At 40.2% G+C, this 20,006-nt stretch overlaps 1 protein-coding gene and 1 long non-coding RNA gene across 2 annotated transcripts in view; one reads left to right on the top strand and one right to left on the bottom strand.

Moving 5' to 3' along the window:
* LOC143577907 (soluble inorganic pyrophosphatase 1-like) overlaps positions 1-20,006 on the bottom strand; it is an 83,074-nt gene that overhangs the window by 33,623 nt on the left and 29,445 nt on the right. The gene's annotated exons all lie outside the window — the stretch shown is intronic.
* LOC143577143 (uncharacterized) lies at positions 3,134-4,363 on the top strand. Its single transcript, XR_013143068.1, has 3 exons — positions 3,134-3,234; positions 3,579-3,684; positions 4,264-4,363. It is a non-coding gene; the product is annotated as an uncharacterized LOC143577143 (long non-coding RNA).

A 20,006-nucleotide genomic window follows, 5' to 3' on the forward strand; every position in this document is an offset into this window, starting at 1 on the left:
AATAATTTAAAAACTATTATGCATCATATAAATGAGTCTCTACAGTTAAATAATACATAATTAATTAAAAATTGAGTCGGAAATAACTATGAAATCTATTGATGAGCCATACTCAAGCTTAAACCCTCTATAACCAAGCTTAATATCACAACGCAATCTTTTCGATGCTTTGTGTGGCGTCTGAAGGCTAGTCAATCCGTCTCGCTTATGATAATGGTCCACTGGTTCGTCCTGCCTTGACTTGGACTCATCAGGCGAGAGTGACAAGCCGACAACAACTCAAACAACATTGTGTTCGTTGTGCAAGCGCAACTAAATATGTATGCGCTGAGGTTGTGGCCGATAAAGTCTGGGCAAACAAGCAAAACTATTATCAAACGGTGGTTAGTGATATTAAGCTGAAAAAAATCTGAAAATGATTCAAAAGAAGAGAGAGATTTCCAAAATAGCCGTTGAAAATCTAACATCCCAGAAATAGTCCACTCAAATCTATCGGAGCCGATGCATTGGGAAGAAATCCGATGGTTTTCGCAATCCACTAAGAAACTGTCAGGAGTCCCATTACCCACCTACCCAATTGATTTTCCCCTCAAACGGATCGATCTAGATTGTTTTTATTTAAAAATCATCATTAAAAAAGCAACTTTATTTGAAAATCAACTCCATCAAAATTCGTGTTTTTTTGAAATTCGTCTGACTAGATGAATTTCATGTGAATTTCATCTTTGGAGACGAATTTCAAAAAAATACCATCTTCATTTTCATCTTCATCTTCTTTATCTTCATCTTCATGTTCGTTTTCATCTTCGCATTATTTATCTTCATCTCCATCTTCGTCAAATCCTCCCTTCGCCACCGCCGCCACTCATCTCCTTTCCCGAAGAACTCCAATAGCTCACATTTTCAAGGCCGGAAAGGTGTGATGATGGTGGCCGGAAAAGTTGGAATGGTGGTGGTGGCCAGAAAAGTGATGATGATGATGGGAGGGTGATGGAGGTGATGTTTGGAGGAAAAGTGGGAATGGTGGTGGCCGGAAAGGTGTGATGATGATGGGTGGGTAACGGAGGTGATGTTTGCGGAAAAGTGCGAGCGTGGTGGTGGCGGCGGTGGGTGGGGTGAGGTGGTGGCTGGAAAATGGAGATCATAATGGTGGTGGTGGTGTTGTATGTTTTTTTGAAAATTATCTTTGAAGACGAAATTCACTTGAAATTCATCAGCTTAGATAAATTTCAAAAAAACACAAATTTTTATGATTTTTGGAGATAGTTTTAATGGGGAGATGATTTTCATTCCAAAATTATTGGTCTAGACGGATTTCATTGGAAAACCATCGAGGGTAGGTAGGTGGGTAGTGGGACACTTGACAGTTTCTTAGTGGCTTGCAAAAACCATCGGATTCTTCTAATGTATCGGCTCCGATAGATTTGAGAGAATTATTTATGAAATATTAAATTTTCAATGACTATTTTGAGAATCTCTCTCTTGTTGTGGATCACTTTCAGAATTTTCTCTATTAAGCCTCTTGTAAATTAAGGGTCAAACTTGAACCAGTTGGACTCCCGTGACTCGGGCCTAATTGCATTAATAATTAATTAATTGTTTTTTTATTATATTTAAAGGGGGTTTTCACTTTTACCGACTTAGAAGAACGCAGCCAGGACCTAGTTCACGTGGGTAAGAGCCACGTGGAAAAGCTTAGCAACCTAAAAATCCTCGTAACACGTTTTAACCAATCATATTCATCCTTTCACGTGGGACTTGGGACCCACTACCATTTCCCACAAATAATATTTTTTTCAATATTTTATAATATATTCTTAATATAATATATAATCTCCATTATGGGTGTGTTGTCTTCTTATGTCTCTTGAAAAACAATAGTAATTCACATGCTTTAACCTAAATTGCATTTCTTTATTCAATTAAATATAACTATTCTAATTATTGCCATTTAAACTATATTATCAGTTTGAAAACTCTAATATCTTTTTAAAGATATTTTATTTTAAGTTATTTTAAAAAAAATTAAAGAACTTTTTTGTTAATTAATTATTTTACATGTCTTAATTAGTTTACATGGTTTAAGTTCACAAATTAACAGGAGGTTCATCACTTTTGTTTTTGAATCAGTCTTGTACTGGTTTTCTCTCTATTAACAATTATTTTGAAGGCTACTTAGTCAACACAAACTACATTTTAGGTATGAGCAAAATCGGTACCGGTACCAAAATCAGTATCGATTTGGTACCGAAATTGGTATCGATTCGGTACCGTTGGTACCGAATCGGTACAAAGGTTTTGAGTTTTCGGGACCGGTACGGTACCGATATTTTCCGAATTTTACCTTAAATACCGGTACCGTCCCGGTACAGTACCGATACCGGTACCAAAAATTTACGAGTTTTGGGATCAGGATTTTTAGTACCGGTATGGTACTGAGCTCATCCCTACTACATTTTATCTGATTAGCTGATCTGTTGATAATACGGTATAGATTAGATTATGTGAGTTTATGGTAATAGAGAGGTAAAAAATAATATAAATTCTAATGTCTTAAAAAAAGAAAATTCTCATAATAACCCTTTTGAATAGAGAGAATATCAAAATAGTCCTAAAAATATTTAAAATCTAGAAATAACCCTTCAAATCTCTCGTTGGCTCCGTCCATATTTTAAGTAATCTCATATTCCTCAACCAAATTTTAAGCAATCCTGTTAGTTCTGTCCAAATTTTTGAAGAAAAAAATTGTCTTTTTCTATAACATTACCCAAAAATTTTGACGAAGCAGATAGGATTGCTTAAATTTTGACCTGGAAGACGAGATTACTTAAAATTTGAACGGAGCCGACAATATTCAAATCATTATTAAAATCTAGTCAGCTCGATTACCTAGATGTCACCCCAGATGGTTTCGTATTTTAAAAATTTTTTTAGTTAATATGAGATTCTCTCTCTTCAAAAGGGTTATTATAGGATTTTTCACCCAAAAATCTTAAAATATCTTTTGTTATACTTTGCATTAATTTTTTAAAGGTTACCAAGTCAAATAAGCTACTCACTCAACCCAATTCTTGTTTACTTTCTAACTTTCAAGAACTGCCCAGATAAATCTCCCTCTCTCTATATATATTATACACACATATGTATAAATCTGGTCTACAACTTTAAACAGAAACAGAAGGGTTTTCTTGGAGGATAAAAATGGCTGATTCTTCTGCTTCATATATTCACATGGTGGATTACTCTTCCTTTCTCTCAATATATATATATATATATATCAAGTTTATAATCTATGTATGTATTAAAGCACATACATATGTGCTATATGCCTAATAATACATGCATAGCTTAATTACACGCATATTCATACTACTAAGAGTTTACAAATTTGTAGAAATTGATCAAACCGGCAATTAACTGTTAAGTTAGGCCGGTTTTGACCAATAGGTCCTAGAATTTGTGAAGGCATACTGTCCAGTTTACAGGGACGGTTTAGATGAATAAACGGTCCTTTTAAACTGAACATGTATGTATAAACATATGCATATATATAAAGCTCATAGAATATGAATTTGCAGGTGCATCATCTAATAGAAGAGTGCTTAATATTCAATATGAGCAAAGAACAATGCATGGAAGCCCTATCTAAGCATGCAAACATCATGCCTGCAATCACTTCTACAGGTACTCTTCCCTTTTTACCTCTCAGTTCCATTTTATTCAAATTTAAATATACAAACATACTTAACAATTAATTAATGTTAGAAAAATACTTATTTAACTTTTTTAATTTATTATTTTTTATACTTATGAAATTGTAGTGGCGTACTATAAAATAGCTGTTAGTTGTAAAGTGGTCCATAGTTAATTGCTTGTGGCATAAAATATAGTTAATTTGACAGATTTCATGATTTCATTAATGTCCATTTACAATTAATAGTAGCTAGGGATTGAGTTTGAAAATAAAATAAATACTATTTAAAGCTATTTGACATCAACTAGGGACCTAACACCCAAATTAAGTATAACATGAACTGGGAAATGAAATTTATGAGTTTATTTATTATAAATTGAAAAATATCTTAAAAATCTTTAAAATAAATAATTTAGCTTACAGAAAGCATATAGCCCTTAAGATATTTATTTATGGTTATTTGTCATTTATTATTATTTTAAAGATAAAAAAATAAAATCTAAATATTAGTAACCATACATCAATGGCCTTATGTTTATGCACATGTTTCATATGTTATTTGAGTTTAGTGTGGAGCGAGCTTGAAAAAGAGAATAAAGGCTTCTTTGAGGCATACAACAACACAACAAGGAATCATCAAACAAAGTCACTTTCTTCTTCTTCTTGATCGCAACATCATCAAGTTGTTGCACATTAAATGTCTTAAATCGTCTGTATCTATTGTTTTAGAGGCTGTATTATGTAACTTTATTAGTTTAATCCAAGAGTAATGCTATTAGACGTACATCATTTCCTCCTGTTTGCGCATCTAAATTTTCTCTAGTCTCTCAATTCATCGATTTCTTGTAACATCCCAAATTATTATTGAAAGGTATTAGTTGTAATTTGTAAGCTTTAAAGGTTATGCTATTCATCATCATCATCATCGTACTCAGTATATCCCACCAATAGCAATGCTATGGTAGGGTCTGAGGAGGGTAAGATGTAGACAGTCTTACCTCTATCCCATAGGGATAGAGAGGCTGCTTCTGGTGAGACCCCCGGCTCGATAGTAGTTTTGCATCAAGCCTTGGACATAAGGCACATAGCACTCAATCATCAGGGACACCGGCTGATTGGTGCATGTGCCCTTGTCTTTCGGCTATCAACGCCACCACATGATGCCTGATTAACCTTCCGCCACTTTTAACGTTATTTTCACGAGATTAGTAAAATAACGTCAAAATTAGTGCACTTTTACTTTTGCCCAAATTAGTGCACTTTTACTTAAAGGTTATGCTATTAGATCTCAAAAATAAAACGTTTAGTTCAGAATGTCATGTGTTAAGTAATTTATAAAAGTGAAATTTTTGTTTAGCTGAAATTCTTAAATATTTGAATTTCAAGCAAGAAAAGCCCATGGAACCAAAAAAACAACGACCAACCAAACTCGTTACAATATATCTATTTATATGTATAGGTATGTATGCATAATTGCATTTTAAACCGTTAATTTTTTCTTGAGGCACATAATTTCCTTAAATGTAACGAGTAGACCGACGACAACACACATTATTATGCAACTTCGATTTGATCTTTGTTTTCAGAATTTGTTGTTATTGTTTTCATGTTAATTTTCTTTTTAGGGTGGTGGACGTGGTTACAAGACGCCATAACAAAGAGCAGGTGTGATAGCCCTAAAGGGTGGGAGCGGCGGTCCCATGCATCCCAAAGTATCACATCAGCCCTTCATCCCAAGCCTCCCTAGCTCCTGCTTAATTTTTTCCTTTGTTTTTTTTCCTCTTTCAACATCACTACCCATATGGCCATCTCATCCTCGTGGTATCTTGTCACACTAACCAAAACCTCATGGAGAATCCACACAAGTGTGACTCAATGCTCCTGACTTGCGAGGAGGTTACAGACCTACCCGCATCATACCCAAAGATCAAGCAGGAAAGTCGGGAATTTTTGCAAGTGACATAAGGACTTCCGCGGGAAGAATCCCCATGGAAAACCTTAAAACTAAACCCTTTTCAAAAACCCTTTGCTTAAGTCCAAAAGTTCACCTCACTTATTAAACACTCATGAGAAGAACATTGGACTGGGGGGACTTGAAGAGGTAGGTCCCAGCAGAGCCCAGTTGGACCCACAGGACTCACCTTGAAGAGAGACGTCTGCGCAGAAACCAACTGGATCCGCAGGACCCACCATGCTCAGAGACGTGACGTCCTTACGCGCAGTACGCAAGCTGTTCCCGCAGGAAATGCCTCCCAATGGTGAAGTACTCCGCCTGTTCCCGCAGCTGCGGATACAAGCCTTCAGGGAAGGCCACCCGCGCAGCAAGGCTATACGCACAAGGCACTTAGCTCTCAATAATTCAGTAGTCACCTGAAGGAATGAGCAAAGCCGGGAACAATCCCGCACAAAGGCGGGAGGGGGAATACTCCCGCCCAAATGAGCCAGTCCGTACGATACTGGAAGATCTTTTGTACTGTACCTGACGAGGTATGGGCAAAAGATCTGACCAGAGATACGACAGCCCATTGACAACAGTATGGCGAGCAGCATGCTCTTGTACTGTATGTCACTATTAGCCGCTACCTACTCACCAACTCCTGTCATACCACGTGCATAGCCTGCAGTTGGTGGAAAAGGAATAGTACACAGCAGGCCTGGTCACTGTCAGCCGCTGCCTACCCACCAACTACCAGCATGGCACGTGCGTAGGCCACAGTTGGTAGAACAGGAATACTATTCAACCGGCTATACCCTCTTGGAAACCTACCTTCGGCTATAAATACCCCAAATGGTATGATCATCTCATCTTATCTTGTATCTTATATCTTATACCTGATATCTGCTCTAGCAATCTCTTAATATACACTTATATTCAAGAGCAATCTAGTCTGATTCTCACGCCGGAGGGTGGTCACAAGGAGGTACCCCCCCTTCTCAGTGACGAGCTCACGGTGTCTGTTTTGCAGGTTATCAGAAGAACCATCTTTGCCGGATCTAACCCCTCGTGGGAAACATCTATTTAACCCCCAGATTATCCGTAATCTGCCCAGGGTCGATTAGTGTTTCTTCACTACCCATATGGCCATCTCATCCTCGTGGTATCTTGTCACACTAACCAAACTCCCCTTCCTCTTTAAGATCTTATTCAATTTAATTTCGACTTCGAATCAATTCAAATTAATTAAAAATCGTAATTTGAATAACTTGGTTTGAATAACACGTCAAATTAATTGAAAATCATAATTTGAATAACCTGATTCGAATAACACGTGTAACCTAGAACCCGATTCAATAAACGTTCTTATATACAAACGTTATACCGATTTTCATTTTATGTTTTTAAAAACATATTCTTCCAAAACTACCAACTAAAACTAGGGTTGACAGTTCTTGTCTTAACGTGTTTAACAGCTTAGAGACGATGCAATTAGCACGAGTATCAAACATGAGTATGATAGTTATACGTTTTATGTATCAAGAAAAAGAAATAATATCTTTTAGCCACTTGGTTTTAATTATCTTAAAAGTGTAAAATTGCATAATACACTTTTTCGTTAAACATGTCTTATCATGTCTGAAGTTTATACAGAGGCCAGCCTTACCTAAAACATTTGGAAGATATTATAGGCGAGAACCCACATTTTCATTTTATCTTATCACAAAAATCCAGATCCATACCTCACCCATTGTGTTTTTGTCACATCCAAACGCCCCCTCAACCTTAAAACTTTCTTCCATTCTGTGTTAAAGCTATAGATAACTGATTTCTAAATATTGTTATGCAACTATATTAATAAAAAGAAAAAAGATTTTGAGATATTATAAGAAAGAGAAAATTTCTAAAATAGGTATTTATGAAAACAAAATTCTAGTTTTAGGTATGATTTTCAAATAGGTATTATAAACTAGTCGTGACGAGTAGATTACTTTAGGAAACGAAAAAGGAAACCACGAAAAGGATGAAACATCCATAGCTGATTTGAATCATTTTTGTAACCGAGTCAAAATCGACCCAGGCTTGGCTCGAGTCATGGCTCGGCTCTTTGGCTCGATTTTAAGCTCGTTTAACTTCAAAATCGAGCTAGAACCTAGCTAATTTGTCTCGTTTAATTTCGAACCCGAGCTAAAAACCACCATGGCTTGACTCGTGAACACCCTAGGTTAATGTGTGTGACATTCGTCAATTTCGGGTCTTGTTTGTATTCGTTTTTGTATTTGTTTATTATGTAAACCGACCCGATTTGTAAACCGAAGCTTATGTTATAATCAAAATGATGGATTTATGTTACAATATTGTTTCACACTTGTTGGGTCTTGAAAACATCATATTTTTATTTTTATTTTTATTTATTTATTTATTTATTTATTTTTTGTTGTTTTGTGTTTTCGTCTTGATCCATTTTGCATGAAAACTCTTGTGTCTCACACCCATATTTGACCACCAACATTTCCCTATATATACACCACATTTCCTCATCATTTTCCCTTGCTACAACTCCAAAAAAAAAAAAAAAAAAAAAAAAAACTCTCTCAAAAATCAAAGATTCAAGGTTATCTTCTTAAGTGTTCTTGAATGTTTTTAGTCTTTCATCTTAATTAGTTTATGTAGCCTTATTAATACTTGTTTATGGTTGTGCAACATATATATAATATACACCCCTTGTTTACCTTTGGTAGTTACTTCTCCGATTCCAGTCGGTGAGGTTTCGGACCTCATAAGGCAAGGCTTCATGGAGGACTTCGTGTCCTTGATATATATACATCTATATAACTTGTTCATACATATTAATCTTGCTTATTTTAGTTTGTTGGTCATGTTTACAAGTTCCATGGTTATGGGTTTTTGAGAGTCTATGCTTCGGTTTAACCGTAAATAGCTCTAAACCGTAAACCGAACTTTGTTACTAGTTTTGTTAAATAATTGTTTAAACATACTTATTGTTATATCTAAGTTTCTAAAATCATTTTTACAAATTCTATGGTTATGGGTTTGTAGAATCTTACCTTGGTCTTAACCCGAAACACGATCCGAACCGAAAACCGAACCTTTGTTAAAGACTTTATTGTTAACTTTTGGTTGTAAAACTTAAAGTATTTTTATTTGCACATTATTATACAAGTTCCTTAGTGTTTGGACATGTGGAAACCATCTATGAACTTGTTGTTAGATGGAAACCGAACCAAACCAATTCTTACTCGCTTAAGGCACACAAGTGTGTTTTTTTTAGCCATCAAGACTTGTATATTTCTTTAAAAATAGTTACAAATTGATTTTTAAATATTTTCTTAAGTACTTGGAAATGTTGGATCCAACTTGATCTCATAACAAAGTTTGGACCGACAAAACCGAACACTCGTTTAACGTGCGTTGTTACTTCTAAAACAATGAAACTACATACTTGGTTAAGTCTTATTAAATTTTATTGAGTTATCTCATAACATTCAATATTTTGGAAAGTTGACTTTGGGTTTGACCAATTATCAAGACCCGAACCGACAACCCAAACACTCGATAAAAAAAACCGTTTTAGTATCTTTATTCCAAAGGGATTTGCATTCTTGCATTTTACCCACCTTATTACTTAACATAGGTTGAGTAAATATTAATGTTAGATACTTTAACCCGGTTTCGAGCAAACTTACATTTTTAAAGGGTTATTGTTATAAATTCTTAAATAGTTACATTTTAAACCTTGAACTTTAATTCTTTACATTTCTCAACATTTATTTTGTTTAAAGACCTTCAAGACAACCTTTCTAAATTCAAGACTTCTTTTCTTTTTAGGCATTGTGCGTTAAACTCGTCGTTCCGACAAATCTCCAAATTTTCATATTTCAAGTTTACTACTTGAAGGTGAGTACTTCATACCCCATTTTCCATCTTTTATTTTGAGGGTGACATTTCATACTTATTCAACAAAATGCTTTATATTTGAATCTTAAACCACAAACGTAGTTGTATACTTTACCTCAATAATTGCTCGATTTGGTGTTCTATGCTTATATGCCTATGTGTTTATCGCTTTTGGTTGGTGGAACTATAAAATCCTAGACTATTTGACATCCCCTTATAGCAAGTTGTCGTTAACGTAATGCAATTAACGATAACAATAAAATCCTAGACTATTTGGCATCCCCTTATAGATAGGTGTCGCTAATGTGTTTAGCGATATCTATTTATCCAAATTACCACTTTTATTTATCGTTTCGTATGCAAGTTTTGTGGCTATCTTTATTATATACTAATATGATTAAACTTATGAATTGCTCACCAACCTTTGTGTTGACAAACTTTATTTTATGAAATGTTGCAGGTTTGCATCTTGGTTGATTTATGATTGTGAAGAAAACGACATCAAAGACCTTAGGATATTAGTAAAAATGAACAATATCAAATTTGTCATATTTTGTGATATCTTGTTTATGGTTATTTTATGGATAATTGTTATGTGACATTTTCGATGTTGTGAAATGAAATGAGTTTATTAAATACTGTCACTTTAATTAGTGTCATGTGCTTATGGACAATCGTTACACCTCGGCATGTTCCGCCGCCTTTGGTCGGGGTGTGACAATGTGCATTGTCAATTTTAAAATTTTTGAAGAGCTAGCTAAAACCTTAATGTGTAAGACAAAGGGCCATAAGTCGGAAAGAGAATTTGAAATTAAAAGGTTTCAAACACATAAACTAAAAGAGAATTTGAAAAGGTTTCTCCAAACAAATCAGGCCAAGTAGTATCCAAATAAACATACCGCGACGAGTAGGATTTAATTAATTGTACCACGGCAAGTAATTTTTTAGAATATTTTTTTTAATTAAATCAAATAATCAAATTAACGCTAAAATGAGTAGCTACGAGTAGATTATAAGGTCAAACTAGTCGTGACGGGTTAACTGGTAACAAACTACTCGTAATGGATATGTTTACGGAAGAACTACTCGTATTGGGAATGTATAAGGAAGAACTACTCGTAGTTACTATTTGAGATTTCAAACTAACCGGTTCAGTTAGTTTCTTGTAAAACTAACCGGTTCGATGAATTTGGTAAACAAAACAACTCGTTATGGTTAGTTTAGTAAACTACTCGTGTCTCGAAAAGTTGTAATCTACTCGTCACAACTAAAACAAACATTTATGCAGTATTCGTGGGTGTTGATTACGAGGCATGCAACTACTTTAGTTATGACGACTAGATGGTTAGTGAACTTACTCGTCATTATTAGTTTATGGCCATGTGGCATGTTTTGATTGGATCTGCAAACTACTCGTGTACTAAAATATCTACTCGGCATGACTAGTTTATAATACCTCGGCATGACTAGTTTATAATACCTATTTTCGAAATTTTTTGAAAATCATACATAAAATTAGAATTTTGTTTTTATAAATACCTAATTTAAGAATTTTCCCATATAAGAAAACAAGGCATTTATGAGGTGTCTGTCATTTGAAAGCAAGCACAAGATGGCTATGGGTGTACAAAGGTTTATGGACACTGGGACGTGTGATAGGCTTCAGCGGTTACGTGAAGACACGTGTCTACACGTGTCATACAATGTTTTGTGTTTACCATGGTTAGCATGTTATTATTTACTCGAGCATTAGGCGTGGGTTTTATTTTTCAAATATATTAGCCTCTTGTGTGCACAAATTTAAATTTGAAAGTGTGGTTTCGGTGGATTTTAATGATTCGTGAATATAACTTGATGACTTTTAATAGTAATTTAAATAATTAACAACTATTGTTTAACTGAGTTACTTAGCTAAGTTTAACGAGTCATTATATTGGTTTCAGTGGGTCATGCATAATTGTATGGTAGTGTTATGACTTTAAGACTAGCCAATGCAGTTTTTAAAAGATTGAGTTTTGCAATTTAAAATAGGACAGCGGCGCAACTTGTAATCTGCTTGCCTTTTGTTTCGTTGTAATCACTACGTTAAGAGAAATATCTACACTACTTTTACATGATAAGACTAGACCCACATCTTGACATCATTAGGCTAGAACTTACCAGTTAAACAAGTAGAACATCAAGAGTCGCAAGTGACATTTATTCCATAAATGAACTTGGATCATAGATGAAGCAGGATATATTGTATGTTTTTGTGCTTTGTTAATAAAATTGATAAGTTAAGCAACACAAATTAGTAATTACACATCACATGAGCCTGGTTCTGTAATTTCAATGCTTCTGGGCCTATGGTGACTAGTGTGAGTGTGCGACTTTATTCATGGGTGGTTATTATAAAGCCCACAAGTAAACTTTCTTTTATAATTGGGTTAATGCTTTACGTGTGGGCGTGTGGCCCAATTTTATGAATTAAGTGCACAGTATACACTACTTCATAGTTTAGTACCTTATACCTTTTAATTATCTTTTTCATTAGAAAGAAGAAAACAAAGACTAAAAAGTTTAAAGCACACAGAAAAGTAGCTAAAGGGTGAAACCAACCATCTTGTCACTACCCGGCATAAATCTTGTATTGGTTTTGAATAAAAGAAGAGCTTTAATAGTTTGAAGAGGTAGGTCCCAGCAGAGCCCAGTTGGACCCGCAAGACTCACCTTGAACAGGGACGTCTGCGCAACGACCAACTGCTCCAGCAGGACCCACCATGCTCAGAGAACCTTACGCGCAGTACGCCAGCTGTACCCGCAGGGAAAGCCTCCCAATGGTGAAGTACCCCGCCTGTTCCCGCAGTTGCGGATACAAGCCATCAGGGAAGGCTACCCGCACTAACAGCAAAGCTACACGCACAAGGCACTAGCTACTTCAGTAGTCACATGAAGGAATGAGCAAGGCGGGAATACTCACGCCTAAATGAGCCAGTCCGTATGCTTCTAGAAGATCTTTTGTACTATACCTACTAAGGTATGGGCAGAACAGACGATTTGACCAGAACAGCCCATGAACCAATCACAGGGTGACAGCTCACCGACAACAGTACGAGGAGGAGCACCCTCTAGTACTGTTTGTCACTATTAGCCGCTGCCTACTCACCAACCCTTACGATGGGACGTGCGCAGCCTACAGTTGGTGGAACAGTGCGCAGCCGGCAGTAAAGGAACAGTGTACAGCCGACCTTATTACTGTCGGCCGTAGCCTATCCACCAACCAGCATGGCCTGTGCATAATCCACTGTTGGTGGAACATGAATACTATTCAGCCGGCTGTACCTTCTAGGAAACCTACCTTCGGCTAAAAATACTCCAACACCTTGGAATGGTAAGGACATCATCTGATATCTTAATCTTATCTAGCAATCTCTTAATATACACTTATATTCAGAGTAATCTAGTCTGATTCTCACGCCGGAGGGTGGTCACAAGGAGGAACCCCCCCTTCTCAGTGACGAGCTTACGGTGTCTGTTTTGCAGGTCCCCTGAAGAACAACCTTCTCTGCTGGACCTCATCCTCGTGGGAAACATTACTTAACCCCCAGATTATCTATAATCTGCCCGTGGGTTCACTTAGTGTTTCTTCATTGGCGCCATCCGTGCATAAAAGCTAGAACTAATTCTTAGTTTTTTCAAAATTTCTGAAGAAATGGTTAACGTTACTCCGGTCCAAAGGCCAGTAATCGACCAAGAAACCCCGGTAACCACAACCCCAGCAACTGGGGGGAACACCGGCGGTTATACAAATCTTACGAACACTACCCCGACTACCCAAGCCGGGGCAAGTGCAGTAAATATTCCACTGGGGTTCACTGATGCCCAGTTGGAAAAACGAACGAGGGTCCCTCGCCAAACACTAGATCAAGTGAAGGCGTGGGCCGAAGCACGTCAGAGAGAGTTCCAAGCTGAATTGGATGAACGCTTGCGTTCAGTTCAACAGGCTGACGAATTCGGCAGTACTCGCCAACATCTCAATATGAACAGTGAGTGCGAGTACTCAGACGACGAGAGGGAAGAATCCGATACCGACGCAAACCCTCGCCATAAGGCGAAAGGGAAGCGTAAGGAAACGGACTTCCAACCGAAAAGGAATTTTGGGGAAGCTTTTAAACCAACAAATGCGGAGAGAAACCCGCGTGACTTCTCCAAAACCTTTAGACCAACTGCTACAAATGCAGGAAAGTCAAAATTCGCAAGGGACATTGCGGAAGCAATCGCCCCGAGAAGTGCCAAACAAATGTCCAACATTGGCACTTATGATGGTCTATCCGACCCAGACGACCACTTGAACAGATTCATTGCGGGGGCAACCGTCAGTAACTGGACGGAACCCACGTGGTGTTATATGTTCCAGATGACTCTGGTTGGAGCGGCCAGGGCATGGTTCGACCGTTTACCGGTCCACCACATTTATGATTGGGCGGACTTTCAGAACAAGTTCAGCCAGCACTTCAGCCAGCAGAGGAAATATACTGAAGAACAGTGGACGATCCTCAACTGCGTTAGAGAGAAGGATGAATCTTTACTAGACTTCATCACTCGCTTCAACTCCAAAAAGCTAAGTCTCGGCAACATAAGTGAAGATCTTGTTCGCGCCGCTTTCATCCAGGGCGCCGAATACCCAGAGCTTATCCGCACATTGACGGGTAAGGATGGCATGCCATCAACATGGGATGCCATCATGACGGCGGCCAAGCGCTTTGCCGAGACGGAGAAGCAACTGGGAAGGGATCTTCCCCAGAGTACACACCTCTACACGCAAAGGACAAGAGAGAACAATGTTCGGATCGCCCGGCAGAACAAAAAGAGAAAGCTAGGTATCTGGCAGTCAAGGGTAAACTTTGACACCTCATCCAGCTCTCACCCTCTTGTTAGCGGAAGAAATCACACACACCCTTCAAGCCAAAAGCACCGGTGGACGCCACTCACCAAAAGCGTCACGGAGATATTTGCCACTGAAAAGCTACCATGGCCAAAAGCTCCAATGATCCGGCAGCGACCTAATGCGGATCAGAGCAAATCCTGTGACTTCCACGGGACAAAAGGTCATGGTACGGAAGAGTGTACATCCTTGAAGGATATTGTTGAAGCATTCGTCAATGATGGAAGACTGGCACACCTGGTGGCATCAATCAAGAAGGGAGGAAGGAACGACAACCGGTACCGAGGCAACGGACGAAAGCCCGTTGACATCAGCATTAACATGGTTCATGGTAAGATCAGAGGAATAAAAAGGCGAACGACAGAACCATGTGCGTGGAAGGAAGCTGAGGTGCGCTTCCCGCGAGTGCCAGGAGGACCCAGCAAAGAAGGCCCTATCGTCATCAAAAGCCAACTGGGGCACTACATCACCTCTCGCACTCTTGCTGACAACGGCGCCTCGTCAACGGTGATGTACAGGCAGTTCTTCGACAAGCTAGATGACGAAGACAAGGAACGCCTGGAAACGATCTGCGCCTCGATGGAAGGGTTTGATGGCAGCACAAACACCCCCCTTGGTATCCTATCTTTCCCCGTCACTCTTACGGATGGGAAACACTCCCGCACAGAAGATGTGGACTTTGTCGTGATGAGGAAACCACACCACACATACGACATTCTCTTCGGGAGATACGGGATGGCAAGATTCAACGCCGTGGTATCCTCAGTCCACGGCATGATGGGATGGCCAACAGCTGAGGGTGTAGCGATGATCACCGGCATTCCCCAGGTATGCATCGCATCTGTCTCATCTAAACCCAAACCAAAGATGGCTAAACCAACCATCACCGAACCAGAAAGATGGGCCTTCAACGGCAAGTACCCGGACCAGGCCGTCTCCATTGGCCCAACAATTGTTGATCCCACACGCACCTTACTCAAGCGCTTATTACAAAAGAACGCTGACATCTTCGCGTGGACACCAGCTGACATGACTGGTGTACCCCGAAGTAAGGCAGAGCATAAGCTCAAATGCGATCCGGCTGTTACGCCGATCGTACAAAAGCGCAGAGTAATGGGGCCAGAACAAACTAACGCGTGTAGAACCCAAGTCAAGGAACTCCTTGACGCAGGCATCGTACGCGTTAGTAGATATCAAACTTGGGTTGCAAATCCCGTTATGGTACCGAAGAATAACAAACAATGGCGCATGTGCATAGATTTCAAAGACTTGAACAAAGCATGCCCCAAAGATTGTTATCCGTTACCTGAAATTGATCTTATGGTGGACTCGTTGGCACCATTCCGCCTTAAATGCTGCCTGGACGCGTATAAGGGGTACCATCAAATCCACATGGCCGTTGATGATCAGGACAAAACCGCTTTTCGGACGCCCGATGGCACATTTTGTTACCAAATGATGCCATTCGGACTTAAGAATGCCGGGTCCACATACCAACGCCTGATGGACAACCAGTTTCATGCCCAAATTGGGAGGAACTTGGAAGTCTACATGGATGACTTGGTCATCAAAAGCCCTGACCCAGAAGCGATGTTGAAAGACATCGAAGAAACTTTCAACACGCTCAGGAAGATAAACATGAAGCTCAACCCGAGCAAGTGTGCCTTTGGAATGGAAGAAGGGAAGTTCTTGGGGGTCATCGTCACTAAAGATGGCTTCAGAGCGAACCCTGAAAAGGTCGAAGCCATTATCAAAATGGAATCACCTACTACCATCAAACAGGCTCAGACACTGAATGGACGACTAGTGGCACTTAATCGCTTTTTGGCAAACCACGCGGATAAGTCGTTTCCCTTCGTGTCAACGTTGAGAAACTGTTTAAAGAAAACGCACTTCCGCTGGACACCAGAAGCGGAAGCAGCTTTTCAGGAGATTCGGTCACGCTTGATCGAACTCCCAACGCTCACAGCACCAAAAGCGGGAGAAGAGTTAATCCTATACCTTTCCGCAACAAATAGAGCAACCGGGGCAGTCCTGCTAGTAGAGCGAAAAGGCATCCAGATGCCAATCTATTATGTCAGCCGTATCCTAACAAACGTAGAAACCCGGTACTCTACCCTCGAAAAATTAGTCTTAGCACTTATACACGCTTCACACAGGTTAAGACGGTATTTCCAGGGTCACCCAATCACCATTCTCTCCAACTTCAAACTTGCAAACGTTCTAGGCAAACCCGAGTTATCGGGACGCCTAGCCAAATGGGCAATTGAGTTGGGGGAATACGCGATAAAGTATAAGCCAAGACCAGCCATAAAAGGCCAGGTTCTGGCCGACTTTATTGCAGAAGTGCCTGCATCGCGGGAAAAAGAGTGCTAGGAAGAGGCTCAACCCTCTCCAGCACAAGACATCAATGATGTCTGGCGACTCTACACTGATGGAGCAGCCAGTAACGAGGGTTCAGGCGCAGGGCTGAAACTAACCAACCCAGCAGGCCAAGAATACACTTACGCTATTCGACTGGATTTTCCAAGTACGAATAACGAAGCCGAGTATGAGGCATTCTTGGCTGGGTTGAGAATTGCGCGTAAGATGGGAGTGAAAAACTTGGAAGCCCACGTGGATTCCATGTTAGTAGCCAATCAAATCAACGGGACGTACACGGCCGTAAACGACACAATGGCCCTGTACCTCGCACAAGCAAAATCCCTTATGCGCGATTTCAACGACTGCAAAGTCATACACGTCAAGCGAAGTGAAAACAAATATGCGGATGCGTTAAGCAAGCTTGCATCATTAGCATTCACCCACTTAGGAAAGGACATCCGCATTGAACTCCTCGAGACACCTTCGGTCCCGCACAAGGAAATTTGTGTCATCCAAACCGGCACAGAAACATGGATGACACCAATAATAAAATACCTTGCGGCAGGTACACTACCAGAGTCAAAAACACAGGCAAGAAAACTACGCTGTAAAGCACTGAATTATCAACTCATCGATGACATCCTTTACAGACGTAACTTTCTTGGCCCACTCTTAAGATGCGTGGACAACCAAGATGCTGACTACCTCCTAAGGGAAGTACATGAAGGCATCTGTGGAGTACACGCAGGTCCCCGCGCTGTTGTAGCTAAGCTAAACAACGCGGGATACTTTTGGCCGGGGATGCATACGGATGCGCTGGCATACATCAGAAAATGCAGGTCTTGCCAGCTTTACGCACCCAACACGCACCGCCCGAAGAATGAACTTGTTCAAGTCACCTCTTCATGGCCATTTCAGAATTGGGCCATCGATGTGACAGGCCCATTTCCTACAGCAGCAGGAAATGTTCAGTTCCTAGTGGTAGCCATCGACTACTTCACCAAGTGGATAGAAGCAAAACCCTTAGCCCAAACAACCGCAAAACATATCAAAAAATTTATTTGGGAATTTATTATTTGTCGTTTTGGACTTCCACAGAATTTGGTGAGCGATAACGGCACCAACTTTGCTGACAAGAAGCTACAACAGTGGCTGAAAGAACTTCAAATCACCCACACCTTTACCTCAGTGGCACACCCGCAAGGTAATGGTGAGGTGGAAAGAGCAAATAAGAGCATCGTCGAAGGCATTAAGAAGAGACTCTTGGAACACAGATCCGGCTGGGTGGACGAGCTTCCGCACGTCCTTTGGGCAAACAGAACGCTGAAGAAGGCCAGTACGGGAGAAACCCCGTTCAGCCTCACTTATGGCACTGAAGCCATGGTCCCGGTCGAAATTGGTTTACCCTCACCAAGGGTCTTGATTCAGCCAGAAGACAATGATGCGGAAAGACGGTTGGACCTTATGCTAACCGAGGAACGCAGAGACTTAGCCGCAGTGCGTGAAGAGAACTACAAGCGACAAATGCAAAAGTACTACAACACGCGGGTAAAACTCTGCAACTTCATACTGCGTAACAACGAGGCTTCGAACCAAGAACGCCCAGGAAAGCTGGCCCCGGTCTGGGAAGGGCCATACATTGTCAAAGAGGTCCTGGGAAAGGGCGCATACACACTCGAAAGGCTCGATGGCACTCCCATCCCAAGAACATGGAATGGAGCTCAATTACGCAAATGTTATATGTAGATCAATTCCAAACTTGTAAAGAAAAGGCCTAGAGCCACTTCTAATGGAAATGATTCTCCTTTCACAATGTGTTGATAGCCTTACCTTTATACTTACGAACTTCCCACACTAATGTGCCGGTATTCACCGCATAAATGGGGGAAGAAGTAAGTCGTTACGTGTGGAAGGCGGCAAAACCCGCATAAACACAACGCTAGAAATCTCAAGTTTTAAGGAAAACCTACACGCAGGTCAGATGTAAGTAAAGTTTAGCCATCCTTGTAAGTGCAAGTGACGGTCTTACCCGCACAATCACGAACAAGGAAGCAAAACTTCAACCTATCATCTACCACGTTCAAAGGTTAATTTATTCTGAACACTTAGAAAATTTCAAAGGAAAAGATGAGGAAAACTTCCACGCAGGTCGGATATAAGTAAAGTCAAGCCATCCTACTAAGTGTAAGTGACGGTCATACCCGCACAATCATGAAAGAGGAAGCGAGACAAACTTATAATCTGCCACGTTAAAAAGTTAACTTATCTAAGTACTAAAGAAATTACTAAGTTAGATCAAAAAATGCGTAAAATAAACAAGGCAAAGAACTAACACAATCTTTATTTGATCAAATTCAAATATTACAAAGATAGCTATACAAAAGCAAAAATCTACGCTAATGGTGGAAAGGGATCTTCAGAATCAAGCTTCAAGACTACTTCCACTTGGACCCGCTCCATCAGTAGAGCGTGGTGGTTCAAGGAAAGCTTTAAGAATAGCTAGCCCATCATCAGCAGCAGCGACTTCGTTCACCTTCTCCACCACCGGATGCGGGAAGGCGGCATACTGGTTCACTGCTTGGTCGTAAATAGCTTCAGTATCCACATCATACAAAGGGAAGTTGGAAGGCGGGATGCCTTTCTCAACGAACCCTAGACCAAGCAGGAAACCGGCCTTTTCCCCATCCTCATGAGAAGCGTTGAGGGCTGCGCTCATAGCATCGTCATAAGATGTCTCTGAAATGACTCGATGCACAACCTACAAAGAAAAAAAATACAAGTATCAGAACCTTTTCTATTTACAAAGGAAAGCGTAAAGACATGAAAAGCTTACCCGAGACAACGCTTCTCGAAGAAGCCATTCCTTGGCAACCAGAGCTTCTTGGAGGGCGGCTTGAGCTTGGGTACAGGCGCGTTCGGCTTCACTTTTATTAAGGTTGGCAAGCAACACTTCCTTTGCAGCAGCCTCTTCGACGCCCTTTAGCTTCCGCTCAGTGTGGTCAAGCACGCCCCTCTGGTCCAGGATCTCTTGGAGCTTCTTCGCGTCCTCCATCGCCAAGGCATCATGAGCCTGCTGGAGAGCCTCTAATTTGGCTTTAAGCTCTTCATTCTCCACGCGCAGAGGTTCGGCAACAGCTTCAGCCTTGGTGGCCCTTTCAGTTGCGTTC

Source organism: Bidens hawaiensis, unplaced genomic scaffold (assembly GCF_021521415.1).
Source record: "Bidens hawaiensis isolate Kalapana, Puna unplaced genomic scaffold, B.hawaiensis_p1.1 tig00001461_1, whole genome shotgun sequence".
NCBI classification, from domain to species: Eukaryota; Viridiplantae; Streptophyta; class Magnoliopsida; order Asterales; family Asteraceae; genus Bidens; species Bidens hawaiensis.